This window comes from Diorhabda sublineata, chromosome 4, assembly GCF_026230105.1.
Source record: "Diorhabda sublineata isolate icDioSubl1.1 chromosome 4, icDioSubl1.1, whole genome shotgun sequence".
NCBI classification, from domain to species: domain Eukaryota; kingdom Metazoa; phylum Arthropoda; class Insecta; order Coleoptera; family Chrysomelidae; genus Diorhabda; species Diorhabda sublineata.
In genome coordinates, this window is record NC_079477.1 from 714,048 (window position 1) to 729,948 (window position 15,901).

Genomic DNA, 15,901 nt, shown 5'->3' on the forward strand with positions numbered 1-15,901 from the left:
TGATTGGGGCTTTAGAGAGATAAATTTTTAAAAGTTGGGAACACTGATCGTGTCCGAAACCGTGACTTTCATTTATGTACAGGATGTTTTTTGTTTTGTCGTGAAAATAGATAAACAGATTGTGGTTTAAGCGTTTATAAAATGGCCGAGATGTTGAATCCTAATCAAATTCCCGTTGGGGTGGTAAATACCCTTCGATCTCCCGATTATATTGAAGAAGTTTGATCGGGGTGGATGGTAGTGGATGGTTGTGGATGGGGAAAATGTTAAAAATATATATTTCGGTTCTTTTCTAACGCATATGAACTTCCGAAAAGAACTCCAAATTTCTGGAATGGTCTAGAAAGTTCTGGAATATGTTCAACTATTATAATCGATTCTCCAGAATGTTTATAAAGTCGTAAAAAGTTCTGGAATCATCTGGATAGCTCTAAATTGAGTGAAAACTATTGTAAACGATCCAGAATGTTTTATAAAGTCGTAGAAAGTTCTGGTATCATCTGGATAGCTCTAAATTGAGTGAAAACTATTGTAATCGACCCAGAATGTTTTATAAAGTCGTAGAAAGTTCTGGTATCATCTGGATAGCTCTAAATTGAGTGAAAACTATTGTAATCGATCCAGAATGTTTTATAAAGTCGCAAAAAGTTCTGGTATCATCTGGATAGCTCTAAATTGAGTGAAAACTATTGTAATCGATCCAGAATGTTTTATAAAGTCGCAAAAAGTTCTGGTAACATCTGGATAGCTCTAAATTGAGTGAAAACTATTGTAATCGATCCAGAATGTTTTATAAAGTCGCAAAAAGTTCTGGTAACATCTGGATAGCTCTAAATTGAGTGAAAACTATTGTAATCGATCCAGAATGTTTTATAAAGTCGTAGAAAGTTCTGGTATCATCTGGATAGCTCTAAATTGAGTGAAAACTATTGTAATCGATCCAGAATGTTTTATAAAGTCGTAAAAAGTTCTGGTATCATCTGGATAGCTCTAAATTGAGTGAAAACTATTGTAATCGATCCAGAATGTTTTATAAAATCGTAAAAAGTTCTGGTATCATCTGGATAGCTCTAAATTGAGTGAAAACTATTGTAATCGATCCAGAATGTTTTATAAAGTCGTAAAAAGTTCTGGTATCATCTGGATAGCTCTAAATTGAGTGAAAACTATTGTAATCGATCCAGAATGTTTTATAAAGTCGTAAAAAGTTCTGGTATCATCTGGACAGTTCTAAAATGAATGAAAACTATTGTAATCGATTCTCCAGAATGTTTTATAAAGTCGTAAAAAGTTCTGGTATCATCTGGATAGCTCTAAATTGAGTGAAAACTATTGTAATCGATCCAGAATGTTTTATAAAGTCGTAAAAAGTTCTGGTATCATCTGGATAGCTCTAAATTGAGTGAAATCTATTGTAATCGATCCAGAATGTTTTATAAAGTCGTAAAAAGTTATGGAATCATCTGGACAGTTCTAAAATGAATGAAAACTATTGTAATCGATTCTCCAGAATGTTTTATAAAGTTATAAAAACTTCTGGAATCATCTGGACAGTTCTAAAATGAGTGAAAACTATTGTAATCGATCCAGAATGTTTTATAAAGTCGTAGAAAGTTCTGGTATCATCTGGATAGCTCTAAATTGAGTGGAAACTATTGTAATCGATCCAGAATGTTTTATAAAATCGTAAAAAGTTCTGGTATCATCTGGATAGCTCTAAATTGAGTGAAAACTATTGTAATCGATCCAGAATGTTTTATAAAGTCGTAAAAAGTTCTGGTATCATCTGGATAGCTCTAAATTGAGTGAAAACTATTGTAATCGATCCAGAATGTTTTATAAAGTCGTAAAAAGTTCTGGTATCATCTGGACAGTTCTAAAATGAATGAAAACTATTGTAATCGATTCTCCAGAATGTTTTATAAAGTTATAAAAACTTCTGGAATCATCTGGACAGTTCTAAAATGAGTGAAAACTATTGTAATCGATCCAAAATGTTTTTTAAAGTCGTAGAAAGTTCTAAAATCATCTGGATATCTCTAAAATGAGTGAAAACTATTGTAATCGATTCTCCAGAATGTTTTATAAAGTCGTAAAAAGTTCTGGTATCATCTGGATAGCTCTAAATTGAGTGAAAACTATTGTAATCGATCCAGAATGTTTTATAAAGTCGTAAAAACTTCTGGAATCATCTGGACAGTTCTAAAATGAGTGAAAACTATTGTAATCGATCCAGAATGTTTTATAAAGTCGTAGAAAGTTCTAAAATCATCTGGATATCTCTAAAATGAGTGAAAACTATTGTAATCGATTCTCCAGAATGTTTTATAAAGTCGTAAAAAGTTCTGGTATCATCTGGATAGCTCTAAATTGAGTGAAAACTATTGTAATCGATCCAGAATGTTTTATAAAGTTGGTAAAAACTTCTGGAATCATCTAGACAGTTCAAAAATGAATGAAAACTATTGTAATCGATTCTCCAGAATGTTTTATAAAGTCGTAAAAAGTTCTGGTATCATCTGGATAGCTCTAAATTGAGTGAAAACTATTGTAATCGATCCAGAATGTTTTATAAAGTCGTAAAAAGTTCTGGTATCATCTGGACAGTTCTAAAATGAGTGAAAACTATTGTAATCGATTCTCCAGAATGTTTTATAAAGTCGTAAAAAGTTCTGGTATCATCTGGATAGCTCTAAATTGAGTGAAAACTATTGTAATCGATCCAGAATGTTTTATAAAGTCGTAAAAACTTCTGGAATCATCTGGACAGTTCTAAAATGAGTGAAAACTATTGTAATCGATCCAGAATGTTTTATAAAGTCGTAGAAAGTTCTAAAATCATCTGGATATCTCTAAAATGAGTGAAAACTATTGTAATCGATTCTCCAGAATGTTTTATAAAGTCGTAAAAAGTTCTGGTATCATCTGGATAGCTCTAAATTGAGTGAAAACTATTGTAATCGATCCAGAATGTTTTATAAAGTTGGTAAAAACTTCTGGAATCATCTAGACAGTTCAAAAATGAATGAAAACTATTGTAATCGATTCTCCAGAATGTTTTATAAAGTCGTAAAAAGTTCTGGTATCATCTGGATAGCTCTAAATTGAGTGAAAACTATTGTAATCGATCCAGAATGTTTTATAAAGTTGGTAAAAACTTCTGGAATCATCTAGACAGTTCAAAAATGAATGAAAACTATTGTAATTGATCCAGAAAAAATTCATTTTGTTTGGCAAGTGCTAATACACCAGCTTTCTTTGGTCTAAGGACCCAAATCGGTGACAAGATCATGCAAATTGTGTTTATAGACACTTATCAACATTTGGAACAGTTCATTTATTTTTATATGAATTACGAGAGTCACGTATAAAAATCTATTAGTTTATCATTTCTATACAATCAACGATAACGTTCCAAATTCCCTCAAAGATAGATGAAAACACTTTTCCCACTACACATCGAAAAGTTGTTAGTCTCTATACTCCTAAATCTTTTCGATGCACCGGAAGCGATAAAACTCTCTCGTTTGATTGATATCTCTATAATTAAATTCACAGATTGACAATCTTTTGCCAGCTACGGGCTATTTTAATATTAAACGTTTCCATTTAACTCGCCGATGTTTTTTTGGGTCAAATTTGGTAATTGAAATTCAACACCATTTCTGTTGACGGTTTGATTTTGAATTTGCTATAGCGAAAAAATAGGAAACGACAATACACTGCTTCAAAATAATGTTTTTGTCAATGACTCCTTCGTGCAAATTATCAATTTTTCTCGAAGACTTGTCAAAAAAACTTCGTGGAAGATGAAAAACGTCTAAAAGTGAGATACAGAGCATGGGGAATCATAAAATTTGGATAATTTGTAGATACAAACTAAAATATAACCGAAAGACAAACATTCGGAATTCAAACGAATCTCCCGTCGATGTTTTTAATCTCCAAGACTTTTGTGAAGGGTCTAACTAAGATCTAAATCTCACCGCAAGCAAAATTAATTGTATTTTCTCATTACACCTCGTATCTTTTCGTTTTTTAAAATAAATTTTCACGAATGCCGATAAACAATCAAAAATACATTGCGACTGATATTTTTTTTATTCGGTGCGACTTTTTCAGTTGGTGGAATATCAAATTATTTTTTGATGACGTTTCGGCGATTCCGTTTTTGGGACCCGTAAATAAAACGTTATGTAAAACAACGAATAATAAATTCACATCGAATGGGTTTTTTTTTTAATCAATACTGAGGGTCTTACTAAGAAATTCCTGCACAAAAACGTTTAAATTAAACTTCCTGAACCGATTCATCACTTAGGACGAGTCGATGAGAGTTCAAATCTCAAAAAAAGAAAAGAAAACAAAAAAAAATAGCGAAAATCAACGTCCAATTTGAAGATAAGATTGTTTTCAGTAACTTTACGGACATGGTTCACGATTTGGTACAAGAAAACAGTTGGATCAAGATATAGTTTGTTGTGCTTGAGCTTTTGGCCCGAAGATCAATCATAGTGACAGATTCAGTCCCTTGTGACTTCTTGGACGTAACTACCAAAGCAGAAGTTTGTCAGCAAGTCTTTTCGTTAGCTGTAAAAGCTAAATCTTGTGGAGGTGAATTTTTATTTTATAAAATTCCAAATCGAATCGTTTAATCCACATCATTTAAATAATATTAATTTTGTAGTAATGTTAAAACCAATCCAAACAAACAACCGGCTGTTGTCTAAACACCGACGCCTGTTATATTTCGAACCCCATAATTGACGAGGGACTAACTAATACAAAGGGCGGAATGTTTAATTAGTTAATTCGTCATTTGCAGACGGGACTTCTGCACTAAATAATGTAACAATCGAGTCGTTAATTCGACTATATGTATATCGAATTATCACACGAATTACGGCAAGCCCCTGATTTTCTACGTCTATTGAAGGTATTTTTAAGATCCAACCGAAGATGGATTAAACTCTTACTAAAGAAAAAAGTTTGGTTAGGTCAGGTTAATATTTAACAGATCTAACTCATAGCACCAAGCTGATTCAATTTCTTTATTGCATCCATTAGAGTTTCGACCGGAATATCGATCGCTGTGACGATGGAAATGTCATCATCCGAACTAGCATCGATTGAAGTCAAAACTTCAGAACTTGCGTCAAATATTTATAAGATATAACATTTATTTTAGCTTCTGTAAGTTGTGGTGTTCGGGAAAGACGTAGGTGATTCCGAAGTAGGTCTTCCAAATGTCTGGGTGGGATTCTGGACCTTGGAAGAACGTCTACCTTGGTAGACAAAGTCAGGTCATCTATCTTTGGACCATGCTCCGAGTTTTTGGTCAACTTTGGATCAACTTGAAAGGGGATCTAGCTTGGAATTAAATAAATTGAGACTGTATGCGATGTCGATGTCTTTATGATCTTTTCTTTTTGAACTTATTCATTATATTTGAGACAAACTATCGTTCGAAAGGATTTCCGCGTCTTTGAGTGCTTCCATCAAAGTGAATTTTCGATATACATCTTTTGAATAATAAATAAAAGTACAGTACAAAAGATTTTTCCACTTTCTTTTCATGGAAAATAATGAAATAGAATCGGCAGTTTTCTTTCCGAGTCTATTTTGAATTTATTTACTGATATAATGATAAATACGAAAATTGAATTAAATTCTTTCTAAAAACTTAATCTGTAATCGATTCCGATAAGTTTTTTTCTAAATTTCACATCAAACTTACCAGTAATTCAATGAAGTTTGTGAGAAACAACTCGGAGAGAAAAAGTTTTTTTCGACATCACGAAAATACCGAAGTTTCGCCGGCGACTCGCGGCGTAAAACTTCGCATAAACTTCCAACGGAAAACTGAACCCGAACCGCCCACATGTATGTGTGTGAGTGTGTGTCGGTGCGAACTCCTTCGGGAATAAACGAAAATCGACGATTCCCAGTTATTTTACGTTCTCATTTAGGAATTAAATCAGTTATATATGAATTGGATTTTAACACGTTCTGTTTAAATTGATAGACAAGATACTAAATTCATCCCGAATTTCAATTTATATATTTATGATTTTATTAAATGAAAAATTTTGAAATAGATAAACTAAAAATTAAGACTACGAAGTCTACAATGGAATGTAGTTTATTAAACAGTAACACACAGACACCAATTGAATGTTAAATAAGGTTAAGTTAGGTTATTTTTATCAAACAGTAACACACAGACATCAATTGAAGGTTAAATAAGGTTAAGTTAGGTTATTTTTATCAAACGGTAACACACAGACATCAATTGAAGGTTAAATAAGGTTAAGTTAGGTTATTTTTATCAAACAGTAACACACAGACATCAATTGAAGGTTAAATAAGGTTAAGTTAGGTTATTTTTATCAAACAGTAACACACAGACATCAATTGAAGGTTAAATAAGGTTAAGTTAGGTTATTTTTATCAAACGGTAACACACAGACATCAATTGAAGGTTAAATAAGGTTAAGTTAGGTTATTTTTATCAAACAGTAACACACAGACATCAATTGAAGGTTAAATAAGGTTAAGTTAGGTTATTTTTATCAAACGGTAACACACAGACATCAATTGAAGGTTAAATAAGGTTAAGTTAGGTTATTTTTATCAAACAGTAACACACAGACATCAATTGAAGGTTAAATAAGGTTAAGTTAGGTTATTTTTATCAAACAGTAACACACAGACATCAATTGAAGGTTAAATAAGGTTAAGTTAGGTTATTTTTATCAAACGGTAACACACAGACATCAATTGAAGGTTAAATAAGGTTAAGTTAGGTTATTTTTATCAAACGGTAACACACAGACATCAATTGAAGGTTAAATAAGGTTAAGTTAGGTTATTTTTATCAAACAGTAACACACAGACATCAATTGAAGGTTAAATAAGGTATGGTTAGGTTATTTTTATCAAACAGTAACACACAGACATCAATTGAAGGTTAAATAAGGTTAAGTTAGGTTATTTTTATCAAACAGTAACACACAGACATCAATTGAAGGTTAAATAAGGTTAAGTTAGGTTATTTTTATCAAACAGTAACACACAGACATCAATTGAAGGTTAAATAAGGTATGGTTAGGTTATTTTTATCAAACAGTAACACACAGACATCAATTGAAGGTTAAATAAGGTATGGTTAGGTTATTTTTATCAAACAGTAACACACAGACATCAATTGAAGGTTAAATAAGGTTAAGTTAGGTTATTTTTATCAAACAGTAACACACAGACATCAATTGAAGGTTAAATAAGGTTAAGTTAGGTTATTTTTATCAAACAGTAACACACAGACATCAATTGAAGGTTAAATAAGGTTAAGTTAGGTTATTTTTATCAAACAGTAACACACAGACATCAATTGAAGGTTAAATAAGGTTAAGTTAGGTTATTTTTATCAAACGGTAACACACAGACATCAATTGAAGGTTAAATAAGGTTAAGTTAGGTTATTTTTATCAAACGGTAACACACAGACATCAATTGAAGGTTAAATAAGGTTAAGTTAGGTTATTTTTATCAAACAGTAACACACAGACATCAATTGAAGGTTAAATAAGGTATGGTTAGGTTATTTTTATCAAACAGTAACACACAGACATCAATTGAAGGTTAAATAAGGTATGGTTAGGTTATTTTTATCAAACAGTAACACACAGACATCAATTGAAGGTTAAATAAGGTTAAGTTAGGTTATTTTTATCAAACAGTAACACACAGACATCAATTGAAGGTTAAATAAGGTTAAGTTAGGTTATTTTTATCAAACAGTAACACACAGACATCAATTGAAGGTTAAATAAGGTTAAGTTAGGTTATTTTTATCAAACAGTAACACACAGACACCAATTGAATGTTAAATAATGTTAAGTTAGGTTATTTTTATCAAACAGTAACACACAGACATCAATTGAAGGTTAAATAAGGTTAAGTTAGGTTATTTTTATCAAACAGTAACACACAGACATCAATTGAAGGTTAAATAAGGTTAAGTTAGGTTATTTTTATCAAACGGTAACACACAGACATCAATTGAAGGTTAAATAAGGTTAAGTTAGGTTATTTTTATCAAACGGTAACACACAGACATCAATTGAAGGTTAAATAAGGTTAAGTTAGGTTATTTTTATCAAACAGTAACACACAGACATCAATTGAAGGTTAAATAAGGTATGGTTAGGTTATTTTTATCAAACAGTAACACACAGACATCAATTGAAGGTTAAATAAGGTTAAGTTAGGTTATTTTTATCAAACAGTAACACACAGACATCAATTGAAGGTTAAATAAGGTTAAGTTAGGTTATTTTTATCAAACAGTAACACACAGACATCAATTGAAGGTTAAATAAGGTTAAGTTAGGTTATTTTTATCAAACGGTAACACACAGACATCAATTGAAGGTTAAATAATGTTAAGTTAGGTTATTTTTATCAAACGGTAACACACAGACATCAATTGAAGGTTAAATAAGGTTAAGTTAGGTTATTTTTATCAAACAGTAACACACAGACATCAATTGAAGGTTAAATAAGGTATGGTTAGGTTATTTTTATCAAACAGTAACACACAGACATCAATTGAAGGTTAAATAAGGTTAAGTTAGGTTATTTTTATCAAACAGTAACACACAGACATCAATTGAAGGTTAAATAAGGTTAAGTTAGGTTATTTTTATCAAACAGTAACACACAGACATCAATTGAAGGTTAAATAAGGTTAAGTTAGGTTATTTTTATCAAACGGTAACACACAGACATCAATTGAAGGTTAAATAAGGTTAAGTTAGGTTATTTTTATCAAACGGTAACACACAGACATCAATTGAAGGTTAAATAAGGTTAAGTTAGGTTATTTTTATCAAACAGTAACACACAGACATCAATTGAAGGTTAAATAAGGTTAAGTTAGGTTATTTTTATCAAACAGTAACACACAGACATCAATTGAAGGTTAAATAAGGTTAAGTTAGGTTATTTTTATCAAACGGTAACACACAGACATCAATTGAAGGTTAAATAAGGTTAAGTTAGGTTATTTTTATCAAACGGTAACACACAGACATCAATTGAAGGTTAAATAAGGTTAAGTTAGGTTATTTTTATCAAACAGTAACACACAGACATCAATTGAAGGTTAAATAAGGTTAAGTTAGGTTATTTTTATCAAACGGTAACACACAGACATCAATTGAAGGTTAAATAAGGTTAAGTTAGGTTATTTTTATCAAACGGTAACACACAGACATCAATTGAAGGTTAAATAATGTTAAGTTAGGTTATTTTTATCAAACAGTAACACACAGACATCAATTGAAGGTTAAATAAGGTTAAGTTAGGTTATTTTTATCAAACAGTAACACACAGACATCAATTGAAGGTTAAATAAGGTTAAGTTAGGTTATTTTTATCAAACGGTAACACACAGACATCAATTGAAGGTTAAATAAGGTTAAGTTAGGTTATTTTTATCAAACGGTAACACACAGACATCAATTGAAGGTTAAATAAGGTTAAGTTAGGTTATTTTTATCAAACAGTAACACACAGACATCAATTGAAGGTTAAATAAGGTATGGTTAGGTTATTTTTATCAAACAGTAACACACAGACATCAATTGAAGGTTAAATAAGGTTAAGTTAGGTTATTTTTATCAAACAGTAACACACAGACATCAATTGAAGGTTAAATAAGGTTAAGTTAGGTTATTTTTATCAAACAGTAACACACAGACATCAATTGAAGGTTAAATAAGGTTAAGTTAGGTTATTTTTATCAAACAGTAACACACAGACACCAATTGAATGTTAAATAATGTTAAGTTAGGTTATTTTTATCAAACAGTAACACACAGACATCAATTGAAGGTTAAATAAGGTTAAGTTAGGTTATTTTTATCAAACAGTAACACACAGACATCAATTGAAGGTTAAATAAGGTTAAGTTAGGTTATTTTTATCAAACGGTAACACACAGACATCAATTGAAGGTTAAATAAGGTTAAGTTAGGTTATTTTTATCAAACGGTAACACACAGACATCAATTGAAGGTTAAATAAGGTTAAGTTAGGTTATTTTTATCAAACAGTAACACACAGACATCAATTGAAGGTTAAATAAGGTATGGTTAGGTTATTTTTATCAAACAGTAACACACAGACATCAATTGAAGGTTAAATAAGGTTAAGTTAGGTTATTTTTATCAAACAGTAACACACAGACATCAATTGAAGGTTAAATAAGGTTAAGTTAGGTTATTTTTATCAAACAGTAACACACAGACATCAATTGAAGGTTAAATAAGGTTAAGTTAGGTTATTTTTATCAAACGGTAACACACAGACATCAATTGAAGGTTAAATAAGGTTAAGTTAGGTTATTTTTATCAAACGGTAACACACAGACATCAATTGAAGGTTAAATAAGGTTAAGTTAGGTTATTTTTATCAAACGGTAACACACAGACATCAATTGAAGGTTAAATAAGGTTAAGTTAGGTTATTTTTATCAAACAGTAACACACAGACATCAATTGAAGGTTAAATAAGGTATGGTTAGGTTATTTTTATCAAACAGTAACACACAGACATCAATTGAAGGTTAAATAAGGTTAAGTTAGGTTATTTTTATCAAACAGTAACACACAGACATCAATTGAAGGTTAAATAAGGTTAAGTTAGGTTATTTTTATCAAACGGTAACACACAGACATCAATTGAAGGTTAAATAAGGTTAAGTTAGGTTATTTTTATCAAACAGTAACACACAGACATCAATTGAAGGTTAAATAAGGTATGGTTAGGTTATTTTTATCAAACGGTAACACACAGACATCAATTGAAGGTTAAATAAGGTTAAGTTAGGTTATTTTTATCAAACAGTAACACACAGACATCAATTGAAGGTTAAATAAGGTATGGTTAGGTTATTTTTATCAAACAGTAACACACAGACATCAATTGAAGGTTAAATAAGGTTAAGTTAGGTTATTTTTATCAAACGGTAACACACAGACATCAATTGAAGGTTAAATAAGGTTAAGTTAGGTTATTTTTATCAAACAGTAACACACAGACATCAATTGAAGGTTAAATAAGGTTAAGTTAGGTTATTTTTATCAAACAGTAACACACAGACATCAATTGAAGGTTAAATAAGGTTAAGTTAGGTTATTTTTATCAAACAGTAACACACAGACATCAATTGAAGGTTAAATAAGGTTAAGTTAGGTTATTTTTATCAAACAGTAACACACAGACATCAATTGAAGGTTAAATAAGGTTAAGTTAGGTTATTTTTATCAAACAGTAACACACAGACACCAATTGAATGTTAAATAATGTTAGGTTAGGTTACTTTTATCAAACAGTAACACACAGACACCAATTGAATGTTAAATAATGTTAGGTTAGGTTATTTTTATCAAACAGTAACACACAGACACCAATTGAATGTTAAATAATGTTAGGTTAGGTTATTTTTATCAAACAGTAACACACAGACATCAATTGAAGGTTAAATAAGGTTAAGTTAGGTTATTTTTATCAAACAGTAACACACAGACATCAATTGAAGGTTAAATAAGGTTAAGTTAGGTTATTTTTATCAAACAGTAACACACAGACATCAATTGAAGGTTAAATAAGGTTAAGTTAGGTTATTTTTATCAAACAGTAACACACAGACACCAATTGAATGTTAAATAATGTTAGGTTAGGTTATTTTTATCAAACAGTAACACACAGACACCAATTGAATGTTAAATAATGTTAGGTTAGGTTATTTTTATCAAACAGTAACACACAGACACCAATTGAATGTTAAATAAGGTTAAGTTAGGTTATTTTTATCAAACAGTAACACACAGACACCAATTGAATGTTAAATAAGGTTAAGTTAGGTTATTTTTATCAAACAGTAACACACAGACATCAATTGAAGGTTAAATAAGGTTAAGTTAGGTTATTTTTATCAAACAGTAACACACAGACATCAATTGAAGGTTAAATAAGGTTAAGTTAGGTTATTTTTATCAAACAGTAACACACAGACATCAATTGAAGGTTAAATAAGGTTAAGTTAGGTTATTTTTATCAAACAGTAACACACAGACATCAATTGAAGGTTAAATAAGGTTAAGTTAGGTTATTTTTATCAAACAGTAACACACAGACATCAATTGAAGGTTAAATAAGGTTAAGTTAGGTTATTTTTATCAAACAGTAACACACAGACATCAATTGAAGGTTAAATAAGGTTAAGTTAGGTTATTTTTATCAAACAGTAACACACAGACATCAATTGAAGGTTAAATAAGGTTAAGTTAGGTTATTTTTATCAAACAGTAACACACAGACATCAATTGAAGGTTAAATAAGGTTAAGTTAGGTTATTTTTATCAAACAGTAACACACAGACATCAATTGAAGGTTAAATAAGGTTAAGTTAGGTTATTTTTATCAAACAGTAACACACAGACATCAATTGAAGGTTAAATAAGGTTAAGTTAGGTTATTTTTATCAAACAGTAACACACAGACATCAATTGAAGGTTAAATAAGGTTAAGTTAGGTTATTTTTATCAAACAGTAACACACAGACATCAATTGAAGGTTAAATAAGGTTAAGTTAGGTTATTTTTATCAAACAGTAACACACAGACATCAATTGAAGGTTAAATAAGGTTAAGTTAGGTTATTTTTATCAAACAGTAACACACAGACATCAATTGAAGGTTAAATAAGGTTAAGTTAGGTTATTTTTATCAAACAGTAACACACAGACACCAATTGAATGTTAAATAATGTTAAGTTAGGTTATTTTTATCAAACAGTAACACACAGACACCAATTGAATGTTAAATAATGTTAGGTTAGGTTATTTTTATCAAACAGTAACACACAGACACCAATTGAATGTTAAATAAGGTTAGGTTAGGTTATTTTTATCAAACAGTAACACACAGACACCAATTGAATGTTAAATAATGTTAGGTTAGGTTATTTTTATCAAACAGTAACACACAGACACCAATTGAATGTTAAATAATGTTAGGTTAGGTTATTTTTATCAAACAGTAACACACAGACACCAATTGAATGTTAAATAATGTTAGGTTAGGTTACTTTTATCAAACAGTAACACACAGACACCAATTGAATGTTAAATAATGTTAGGTTAGGTTATTTTTATCAAACAGTAACACACAGACACCAATTGAATGTTAAATAATGTTAGGTTAGGTTATTTTTATCAAACAGTAACACACAGACACCAATTGAATGTTAAATAATGTTAGGTTAGGTTATTTTTATCAAACAGTAACACACAGACACCAATTGAATGTTAAATAATGTTAGGTTAGGTTATTTTTATCAAACAGTAACACACAGACATCAATTGAAGGTTAAATAAGGTTAAGTTAGGTTACTTTTATCAAACAGTAACACACAGACACCAATTGAATGTTAAATAATGTTAGGTTAGGTTATTTTTATCAAACAGTAACACACAGACACCAATTGAATATTAAATAATGTTAGGTTAGGTTATTTTTATCAAACAGCAACACACAGACACCAATTGAATGTTAAATAATGTTAGGTTAGGTTATTTTTATCAAACAGTAACACACAGACACCAATTGAATGTTAAATAATGTTAGGTTAGGTTACTTTTATCAAACAGTAACACACAGACACCAATTGAATGTTAAATAATGTTAGGTTAGGTTATTTTTATCAAACAGTAACACACAGACACCAATTGAATGTTAAATAATGTTAGGTTAGGTTATTTTTATCAAACAGTAACACACAGACATCAATTGAAGGTTAAATAAGGTTAAGTTAGGTTATTTTTATCAAACAGTAACACACAGACACCAATTGAATGTTAAATAATGTTAGGTTAGGTTATTTTTATCAAACAGTAACACACAGACATCAATTGAATGTTAAATAATGTTAGGTTAGGTTATTTTTATCAAACAGTAACACACAGACATCAATTGAAGGTTAAATAAGGTTAAGTTAGGTTATTTTTATCAAACAGTAACACACAGACATCAATTGAAGGTTAAATAAGGTTAAGTTAGGTTATTTTTATCAAACAGTAACACACAGACATCAATTGAAGGTTAAATAAGGTTAAGTTAGGTTATTTTTATCAAACAGTAACACACAGACATCAATTGAAGGTTAAATAAGGTTAAGTTAGGTTATTTTTATCAAACAGTAACACACAGACATCAATTGAAGGTTAAGTTAGGTTATTTTTATCAAACAGTAACACACAGACATCAATTGAAGGTTAAATAAGGTTAAGTTAGGTTATTTTTATCAAACAGTAAGACACAGACATCAATTGAAGGTTAAATAAGGTTAAGTTAGGTTATTTTTATCAAACAGTAACACACAGACATCAATTGAAGGTTAAATAAGGTATGGTTAGGTTATTTTTATCAAACAGTAACACACAGACATCAATTGAAGGTTAAATAAGGTTAAGTTAGGTTATTTTTATCAAACAGTAACACACAGACACCAATTGAATGTTAAATAATGTTAGGTTAGGTTACTTTTATCAAACAGTAACACACAGACACCAATTGAATGTTAAATAATGTTAGGTTAGGTTATTTTTATCAAACAGTAACACACAGACACCAATTGAATGTTAAATAATGTTAGGTTAGGTTATTTTTATCAAACAGTAACACACAGACACCAATTGAATGTTAAATAATGTTAGGTTAGGTTATTTTTATCAAACAGTAACACACAGACATCAATTGAAGGTTAAATAAGGTTAAGTTAGGTTATTTTTATCAAACAGTAACACACAGACACCAATTGAATGTTAAATAATGTTAGGTTAGGTTATTTTTATCAAACAGTAACACACAGACACCAATTGAATGTTAAATAATGTTAGGTTAGGTTATTTTTATCAAACAGTAACACACAGACACCAATTGAATGTTAAATAATGTTAGGTTAGGTTATTTTTATCAAACAGTAACACACAGACACCAATTGAATGTTAAATAATGTTAGGTTAGGTTATTTTTATCAAACAGTAACACACAGACACCAATTGAATGTTAAATAATGTTAGGTTAGGTTATTTTTATCAAACAGTAACACACAGACACCAATTGAATGTTAAATAAGGTTAGGTTAGGTTATTTTTATCAAACAGTAACACACAGACACCAATTGAATGTTAAATAAGGTTAGGTTAGGTTATTTTTATCAAACAGTAACACACAGACACCAATTGAATGTTAAATAATGTTAGGTTAGGTTATTTTTATCAAATAGTAACACACAGACACCAATTGAATGTTAAATAATGTTAGGTTAGGTTATTTTTATCAAACAGTAACACACAGACACCAATTGAATGTTAAATAAGGTTAGGTTAGGTTATTTTTATCAAACAGTAACACACAGACACCAATTGAATGTTAAATAAGGTTAGGTTAGGTTATTTTTATCAAACAGTAACACACAGACACCAATTGAATGTTAAATAATGTTAGGTTAGGTTATTTTTATCAAACAGTAACACACAGACACCAATTGAATGTTAAATAATGTTAGGTTAGGTTATTTTTATCAAACAGTAACACACAGACACCAATTGAAGGTTAAATAAGGTTAGGTTACGTTATGTCAGGTTAAATGAGGTTAGTTTAGGTTAAATAATGTTAGGTTAGGTTATTTTTATCAAACAGTAACACACAGACATCAATTGAAGGTTAGTTTGGGTTAAATAACGTTAGTTTTATCAAACAGTAACACACAAACACCAATTGAAGGTTAAATAAGGTTAGGTTACGTTATGTCAGGTTAAATGAGGTTAGTT

General features: G+C 30.0%; 1 protein-coding gene across 3 annotated transcripts in view; it reads right to left on the minus strand.

Moving 5' to 3' along the window:
• Positions 1 to 5,864, minus strand: part of LOC130442542 (synaptotagmin-15-like) — an 80,952-nt gene extending 75,088 nt beyond the window's left edge. For 2 of the 3 annotated variants that reach the window (XM_056776722.1, XM_056776724.1), the window contains exon 1: positions 5,738 to 5,817. The gene's annotated coding sequence lies outside the window, so the exon portion shown is untranslated. Of the gene's footprint in view, positions 1 to 5,737 lie in introns of all 3 variants that reach the window. The other variant, XM_056776723.1, reaches the window with a different exon arrangement.
• Between the last annotated feature and the right edge of the window lie 10,037 nt (positions 5,865 to 15,901).